Source organism: Octodon degus, unplaced genomic scaffold, assembly GCF_000260255.1.
Source record: "Octodon degus isolate 3935 unplaced genomic scaffold, OctDeg1.0 scaffold00017, whole genome shotgun sequence".
NCBI lineage: Eukaryota > Metazoa > Chordata > Mammalia > Rodentia > Octodontidae > Octodon > Octodon degus.
Genome location: NW_004524593.1, coordinates 23686356 through 23695136, shown reverse-complemented (window position 1 = coordinate 23695136; position 8781 = coordinate 23686356). Strand labels below are relative to the sequence as shown.

The 8781-nt window shown below is 50.3% G+C and overlaps 1 long non-coding RNA gene across 1 annotated transcript; it reads left to right on the top strand.

The window, feature by feature from the left end:
- The first annotated feature begins 2396 nt into the window (after positions 1-2396).
- Positions 2397-4576, top strand: LOC111815509. The gene is made up of 2 exons (XR_002820193.1): positions 2397-3878; positions 4223-4576. It is a non-coding gene; the product is annotated as an uncharacterized LOC111815509 (long non-coding RNA).
- The last annotated feature ends 4205 nt before the right edge of the window (positions 4577-8781 follow it).

Sequence of the window (8781 nt, the reverse complement as noted above, 5' to 3'; positions counted from 1 at the left end):
ATTGCCTGTGTATAATAACTCAGGAACCTTTCACTGATGCAAAAATGTGTTGATTTTTATGATTTGGTTCTCATAGATCATCAAAAATGTGTCAGCATAATTAAACAAAAATCTCTTAACCTAGGGATAAGCTGCTAGACAGGACTCCCATTAGAGAATAGGAAGCAGTTGCCTAGAAATAATTCTCCAATCCTTGTTCATTAATGGGGATCCCAGTGGTCTCCATAAGCTGTTATGAGATGCTTGTCACTAAAAATATGATTATATGTTTACACTTGGCACTGTCCAAAGGTTAAGTTTTCTAGAAATAAAACAATAAGATTTTCTCATTAAAAGATGCTATTAGGACAAAACTAAGAAACAGGAGTTTTCATATGGCTATGCCAATTCATTATTACTAGTCTCATAGTATTATATATTAATGCTTTCAGATGTACAGGTCTTCTAAAATGTAAGATTTGTATTGATAATGATGGTAGGTATTTTCTTTCAGACTCAGACATCTGTGCTTCTGCTACTGTGACGGGAAGCTCATGTCAGAGTTCACCAATCAAATAATAATTGCTTTAACAAAAACATGTGATGTGTATGCCATTTAAGTAGCACTACACTTAGGGGTGCTTAGATATAAAACGGTCCAAAGAACATCACAAACTTCTTCTATGACACTGCACCAAAGAACAAGTGAGACAAAAGTTTTTCATTGCGGGAGATCTGGACAGAGATGATTCACTAAAAGGCTATTCTATGCCAAGATAGAGATTTACATCTGTTACAGAAATGTCATCATGATTGTCATGTTACAATATTATATATGGCTTTTGATCTCAAATTTTCTCTGTAAAACTATAGAACTGTATCTGTTAACATCAATAGGGATTCAACTACTAGAACATCCATGGTTGGTAAGAAATAATTCTCTGGCTATACTTTTATTTGAAAGTACTTGATATTCAGCTAACAAAATAATTGAGGTTATGGCTTCCATTGCAATGCTAATTTCACTAATCTCTTTTGGGTGTTCAACAGCCAAGTTTTGGAGACCAAAAACTAGAAAAATGGATGGGCTCTGAGGACAGCCAGTATTTTAGGCCTGGCCCTCTGAGGTCAGAGAGGACCCAGGACATGAGAGAGCCTCTTCTGCAACATCCTATCTCAGCATGTCTCTGATCTCCTTACCAAGGAGAGTGTTGGACCACAGAGGAAAGCGGCCAACAGCGCATACTGTGGCTAAGAAGAGTCACCAAGACGGAAAAGTCTCCCAAGCTTTCACAGAAAACAACTTGATCAAGCAATGACCATGAATCATCCAGACAGCTGACACTGACAGAAGAATGGAGAGGTGCTCTACATGGTTCCAAGGTAAATCCTGAGGAGACTTAACTGACCTTGATAGATTGTACAAGATTAATTGTAATTAATACAGGTCTCACTTTGACTTAGTCTTGAACATCCAGCGGAAAACTATAACCAAAATACAGAAACCAATGTCATCGTAATAAGCTAGCCATAAGGAAGGGACACCTATCACTAACCCCTTCTGATAGTTTTCAGCTACATCACACTGGACCACTGTTACAGATCATTAAGAAGAAATTACAATAAAAGTCATACAAGCTCAACAAAAACCCTTAAACATTCTTTAAGTGAGATCAACTAAAATTAGAGACGTGTGACAAAATATCAGACTCCATCAGTAGAAAGATCTAACAGTGACTTGTAATCACTATTCCAGTTCCATAAAAATATTATCTAGACTAAGCTCTTTCCTAAGCCTGCTTTTCCACTCCAGTGTTCATGCTTTAATTACACATGTTCTAATCTCTAAAAAAATATTTATTTTTGCCTAGAAGCTGCCAAACTCCAAGAGATCACACAGATAGAACCAACAATAAATATCCTAGATTCCTTCTACTGGGATCCACCAGATCAACCTTGTAAAGAGAATTCAAAACTGCTGAAGTACAACAAGACTTCTATCTGAGGCCATCAGATTAGCTTTCTGGAGGGAGTCCCTGACTATTGTCTCCCTTTACAGCCAACTTTCTCAGCTCGAAGCAAGTAAGATGGAAACTACCACACTTAGGGAGAGCTCTTCAGAAGGGCAGTACTGTCCTCTTCATAAGGACAGTCTAGTATAGTTAGTTACAAATGCTACAGGTAGTTCGTCAGGGGTGGGTGTTTAGCACAAAAGACAATTGTGACCAAAAATACAATCATAAAGGCCAACCTTTAATAAAAAAGCACATCAATCTATTAAAAATCAATTGAGGGGCCAGGGAGATGGCTCAGTGGAATAAGCACTTCCCTGGCAAGCGCAAGGGCCTGAGTTCAATCCCCAGTTCCACAAAAAAAAAAAAAAAAAAAAAAAAAAAAAAAAAAAAAAAAAAAAAAATCAATTGAATTAGCCAAAAGGGGAGTGGGGTTGCACCCCACAATCACAATTGGGCCTTGATACTTAAAAAAAGAAAAACTTTTATAAACCTGTAAGATAAACATATTCTACCAGAGCTTCATTAACAAAAAGACATCCAGCAAGAAGGTCCAATATGGTTAATGACACGGGGACAAGGGTATGCTTGCACAGGACCAGGTCACACAGCACCATCATGGATGTCACCCCAGAACATGTGGCCATAGAGAGAGATGTTCAAGCCGGTGGTAAGGTCGGCTGGCAGCAGACCTGTCTTGGACTTTACGTGGGTCGGTCATGCCGACAGCTGTGTCTTTCGTTTCTCTTCTTAGTCGGCTACAGGAGATACTAAGCCGCAAATGGCCAAGGCCTGCTCAGCTTCAAGTCAGAGTGTTTCAACTGCTGTAATCACAAAAACAAATAGGAGGGATTGTTGGAGACTGGCTGTGTGGGGTTAAGCTGCTGGGCACAGGGACCTCTCGCTGTATTGGAAAAGAGCACACGGTGCTCTGATGTCAGGACAGAACCACAGCTGAGGCAGCTGAGGACAGGGACTAGTCCAGAGCAGTGACGCTGGTGACCTTAGAGGTCAAGCAGTTCCCTTCAATGGCAAACTAACTTCCAAGGTTCTGCTCCGTTCCTACAGTGCCTCAGTATCACCTTCCTTTGTTTGCAATCCACATAAATACGGGTTGTGTGGTGGAGCTCTTTGTCTTTACTGCTAAGAGAGTACTGACCTCCTGGATGCTGCCAAGCCATACTGCTGGTCTCATTATTTGAGCCGTTCACTGTCCACTCACTTAGACTGGGACTAGGCCCAGCCCAATATGCAGTCGTGATCCCAAGAGCACAAAGGGCCCTCGTGTGGAAATCTCTGCCCATGCCAGGGCTGGAAAACCTTGTGCTGAGCCCGCTTTTACCACTCCCGGCCTGCTTCATCAGGACTGTGAGACACTATGGCACCGTGAGGCCTCTAGGGCGGCGGTGTAGCTGCCCGACCTCTTTTCCAAGCTTTCACAAGCTCATGGTCCTGTCTTCACAGCTCTGTCCTTCTGGTGCTACTTGTGCCATCCCCTTGATGAACAATTTTAGGGTCTCAGCTCCTGTGTGTCCGGAATAGCCACGGGCACCGGTGGGGACACCCACACAGGCAGGGGCTCTGTATTTCCTGTTGAAACCCAGGGAGAGCCTGAGTGAACCGTCCACCTCCACAAACTGCCAATTCACTGTTTGCACCCATGGTCAGTGGCCAGCTGGGTCAGCAATGCACCCTGTCAGCATTGCTGGAAGAAATACCCGTGACATTCAGGTCGTGAGGGTTATGGTGCCTGAGTGGTTTTCAGGGATTTGGAGGCTCTCCAACTGGCACCTCCAGCCATGCATACTCACATGGGCTGGTGCCATGTGCAGAAGTCAGGGCTCAGAGCCCGGCATCAGAGGTCAGGGCAAGAATCCACCACGTGAGGTTAGAGGCTGGACCAAATGCCCCCAGCCTCTTCTGTTTAGACAGAGCATTGGGAGGGCGACTGGGCTGTGGGGTGCTACGTCCCTGGGCGGGCTGCTCACTGCTGGGATAGTGGCTGGTGTTGGTAGCAGCTGATTGCACTGCAGGAGGACACATTGGTTGTGGTGGGCCTGGGCACCGAGAAGATGACTTGGAAGGCTGTCCATGAGTTCTGTCCTGGCTTCTCTCTGCTGCCCAGCTGCCATGGGCTAGACACACCTTTTTACTGTGGAACCAACTACTCCAAAGTCTTCTGAAAAACTGTGAGCTGAAATTTGTTTTTCCTCCTTTAATGTCCTTCTCAGCTTAAGGTATTTTGTCCCAGGAATGGAAAAGCTGACTCTGCATGGCCTTTGAAGTGAGAGCTCACGGGGCCGGGGAGATGGCTCAGCGGAATGAGCGCTTCCCTGAGGGCCTGAGTTCAATCCCTGGTTCCGCAAAAAAAAAAAAAAAAAAAGAAGTGAGAGCTCAGAACCTGACCCTTGCTGTCAGAGGCCAGAATCCCACACTTGTATGCAGTTGGAGGTAACCGCACCACTGAGGGTTGAGAAACTGGAGCCTCATGCTTGCCATGAAGGAGTCTTGGTCACTATGTGTGAGGTCACTAAGGGGCGAGGCTTGGACATCCCCATGAGTGAGGGAAAAGGAGAAGTGTGGTGGATTAAGAAGTTTTCAACTTCTTACACTCAGCTGAACGGAACCAGCGTGGTGCCGGGTGTGGGAGGCCCACCTGACGACTGTTGCCAGTGACATGAAAAGGAGATTTTGTGGGGAGCTGTTGGTTTTCCTGGAGCAGCTTGTCATGCCAACTCTCCGGATGAACTTGGCTGTTCTCATTGTCAGAAGCTCAGGACCTTGTCACTGAAAATGGCTACAGTTCACTTTGGGGAAGCTTTGGGCTTTACTTTGAGAATCACTTCCTGGCTTCAGAGGGGAGCTGTCGCACTGCTCACTCTCCTGCAGAAGCTTGTCATGCTGGCTTTCCTTATGTGGACTTGGTCTCGATGTCTGAGCAGCTCAGGACCTCACTATCATGGAAGATGGCTGTGGTACTTTTTGGCGGAGCTCTGGTCCTTGCTATGCGTGTCGCTTCCTGGTCCAGTGCAGATCATGCAGCCTGCTCCCACAGACCCTTCATTCCACTGGTGCAGATTGCTAGCTTCCCACTGACCTTTGGGCCTTCCCAGTTTGTATGACACACTGTCGTGGGCTCCAGGCCTCCAGTTGGACTCACGGGAGGCGTTGTTATGGGCTCTAGGTCTTCAGCTAGACTTATGCAGGACACTGCCATGGGATCCAGGCCCTCCACTAGATTCTTCTTGTGTTAGTATATGGAAAGATTCCTTGCACTCTCTTGTATAGCTATTATAAAATAATCTTATAAAGTATGTGTCCTGTATTGTTTTTCCCTTTGGGCCAGAAACATAGCTCAGTGACCCAGCACCTGCCTGGCAGCACAAGGTCCTAAGTTCACAGAGCCAAGTGCATGACCCAGGCCTGTACCCAACCTCATTTTCACTGATGTGTTAACAAACCCAGCAACCTTTGTCTGGGGGCTCTGGATGCCATGTCACTTACAGAAGCCTTGTGCAGTCAGAGAGTCCCCTCCAGACAGGTTGGGGAGTGCGTAACTGCACAAGACCAAGACTCTTGTAAGTTTTCGACTGTGGACCTTCTGTCATCCCAAGACCTTAAGAGCCCCAGTGCCTTCCTGGGCCGCGAGCTCTTCTCACTAGCCAGCTCACATCCCGAAGGGTGCATTCTTACTTCTGGGCTTGTAGTGAATCTCATTCTCATCATTGAATTTCCTGCTACAACCTTTATTTGGGAAGCCAAGAACATGGGAAGCACTAGCCCTAGACCCTTAACAGTATCAAGGGGATGGGTGGGCCACCACCCTACCCCTAGCGAGCTGGAAGCCACACTGGGATGAATCTCACCACAAACCTGAGATGTTGGAAGCCCTGAGAAGGGAGAGGCCAGGACCCCTACTGATGTGAGGCCAGGACCACCAATGTAAAAGGACAGGAATAAAATCCCTGTGAAGAAAGATGCTGCAACCACAGGGAGGGAGGGCCCCGGGATCCCTAGCACGGCATTGCGTAGGGCACCAAGGGTACCAGGCACTCACCCTCAGAAACACAGGAGCATTAGTGCACCGAGACTCATTTGGTGAGTGCTTCTGACCAGCTGGGAGGCTGAGGCCCTGGCACAGGGGGCTCCGCTCAAGGAAGAGCAGGCCCCAACTGGAGAAAGCTTAAGGCTGGGAGCGGAGAGCTCTGCAGTGCTGGAGTTGCACCTGCAGGAGGGGGTGCGCACGCGTGCGCGCGCGCGCGCACACACACACACACACACACACACTGATGAGGACAGCCTAGAGGGCCCTGGGGAGCTGGCCTTGCAGCCAGGCAGTAAATTTTCAGCTGGAAAGCCAAAGAAAGGGTAGAGGGAGAGAGGAAAACAGGATTGAACCTGCCTGGGCAGATGGCTTGGGAGCATCGCAAGTGCATGACACTGGGATGGCTTTCCACTCAGCATCCCCCCCACCCCCCGGAACTGGGGATTGAACTCAGGCCCTTATGCTTGCCAGGGACACGCTCATTCCACTGAGCCATCTCCCGGTTCTGAAAGAAAAAAAAAAAAAAAAAAAAAAGTAGTCTGTCCTTGTCAGTCAGTGGGTCTTGAAGTCCAGAAGTAGCTGGGAACTTGTCATCCCTGGCCTCAAGGAAAGGACAAGGACGTGTCCAGGATCCATGCTGCATGGGCAATGGGACAGAGCACCTTCCAGGAAGAAAGGAAGACAGCAAAGCGTGAGCAGTAGTGGACAGGGGAGCACGGATTTCCATTCTAGGAGGACGGCTCTGCAGCTGGAGTGCAGGCAGAGCAACTGGCCTACACTCTGAAAGCGAGCTGGAGCGTGGCAGCCCTCATCGTGGGCTGAAACTCGTGCAGACACCGAGTTCAAATCCAGGGAAGCCTCCAGAAAGCATCCCTGCAGTGGTCCCCACAGCTCCTCTACCAGGCCTTGGCTCAGGGGCCTCACAGGACCCAGAGCAACCCTTCATCTGTGCAGTCCCTGCGTTGCATCCCAGTTGGCAGCTGAGACCTGGGGCACGACATGGTGACTCCTTCCCCTCCCCGTCTGAGCGTCCATCTTTCTCTTGGCCCTGGCCAGCATGGTGAAATCTGAGCTCCCTCTCCAGGCTGTGGCTACCATGCTCGGAACTGTGTTCTCTGTTATCCCAGAAGCATGGCATGCCACCTTCCAGGTTGATAAGTGCGTCTGCGTTGGCATCAGTGGGCAGGCCCCAGGCCAGAAGCCCTGTGGAGAGAGGCACTTCCTTGGCCCTATGCTGAGCTCTGATGCTCACGTCCTGGGTTGGTTCTTCATGCCGCACCCATCTCTGCTCAAGGAGGAAAGAGTGACATGGGGACACTGCCTGCCAGCTATGCCCTCAGGGTCTCCCGAGCGCCCGAGTGTGCCAGGCATTAAGGCTGTTTCTGCACAGCACAGGACGCTGAGTCCAGAAGCCCGTCCTGCTGCCCTTACTTTGCAGACCTGACAGTGGAACAGGCCCGGGCAACGCTGTCGGGTTTCAGTGCTGTAGCGGCAGCTTTCCAATTCTGGTCATGCAGAAAGGAAAGCGGAACTCCCCAAGCCCTCGCGAGTCTCCCAGCTTGGCACAGACGTGCGCGCTGGGGCTGCTGCGCCCTCTGGCTGTTCTCTTGCCTGGCTCAGGGCACCACAGGACCCGATGCCAGGGGCAGCCCCGGGTCTCCACCAGGGCTGGCGAGGGGCAGGGAGACAGGCTGAGGGAAGATGCAGGGATCCCTTCATGCGTGGGGGTGGAGTGGCCCATAGCTCAGTGGCCTGGCGCCTCACTCTAGTCGAGGTACGTGGCGCTCCCTGAGGCGCCCTGGCTCACCCTGGCTGTGGAGCCCTCCCCTGTGCTGTGTCCTCTCCAGGGCTCAGCGAGGAGTGTCGGCACGTGTGGGAAGCATCCATGCAGCAGTGGCGACGCCTCCAAAAGCACAGGCTATAAAGGAGATGATCTCCAGGGCGCTGGCGACTCATCTCAGATGGCTTGAGCTCCCAGGGTGGCAGAAGCAGCGCCTGCTGCGCCCCTCCCCGGGCCTCAGCCCAGGCCTGGCCGCCAGCCACCCTGGATGCCGCCCTGTAATTACCTGTCCAGAGTCTGTGCGCCCATGGGTGGAGAGCGGTGTGCTGTTGGGAATCTGGGCTCGCAGAGCAGGGGTCTCTGGGATCAGTGTCGCCCCCTCCCCATCTTTTCCCACGCTCCAGGCAGAGGCCTGAGCTCCTCTCTGCAGCCAGCCCTGGCTCAGGCCTGCAGTGCCGGGGCAGTGACTGCTCCTCACCCGTCAGGCCCCGGCTCCCCTCAGGCGTCTCTGGCTGAGGAAAATAACAGCGTGAGCAAGGGTGTAGAAAGAACTTGTCCTACCCGGCACAGTTACATAATGGGAAGCCCAGCTCTAGGAGGAATAAGGCGGGCGCTCCCTAACCATACCTGCCTCCCTGTGCCTCTGCCTGGGGTGCGTGTGCGTGGGGACCTGGGCCCTGCCGGGTGCCGTGCTGGTCCCCGTGGACTGTGTGGGCTGTGGGTGCTCACATGGGTGCTGGCCCCTCGTATGGCCACGAAGACAAACAGGAAAGGACACAAAATGCAATGAAAATTTTAAAAAATCAACTGATAATCAGATTACTCTATTAGGACAAAGCATTATATTGTAGCCCACCACACAGCTCAACAATTAGATTCAGCTGGCCTTGGCTGGCTCCTCCTAGCTGCACTCTATAGCTAGCCTGCCCCGCTGAGTCTGACCACTCGTAGCTACACACCCAGTG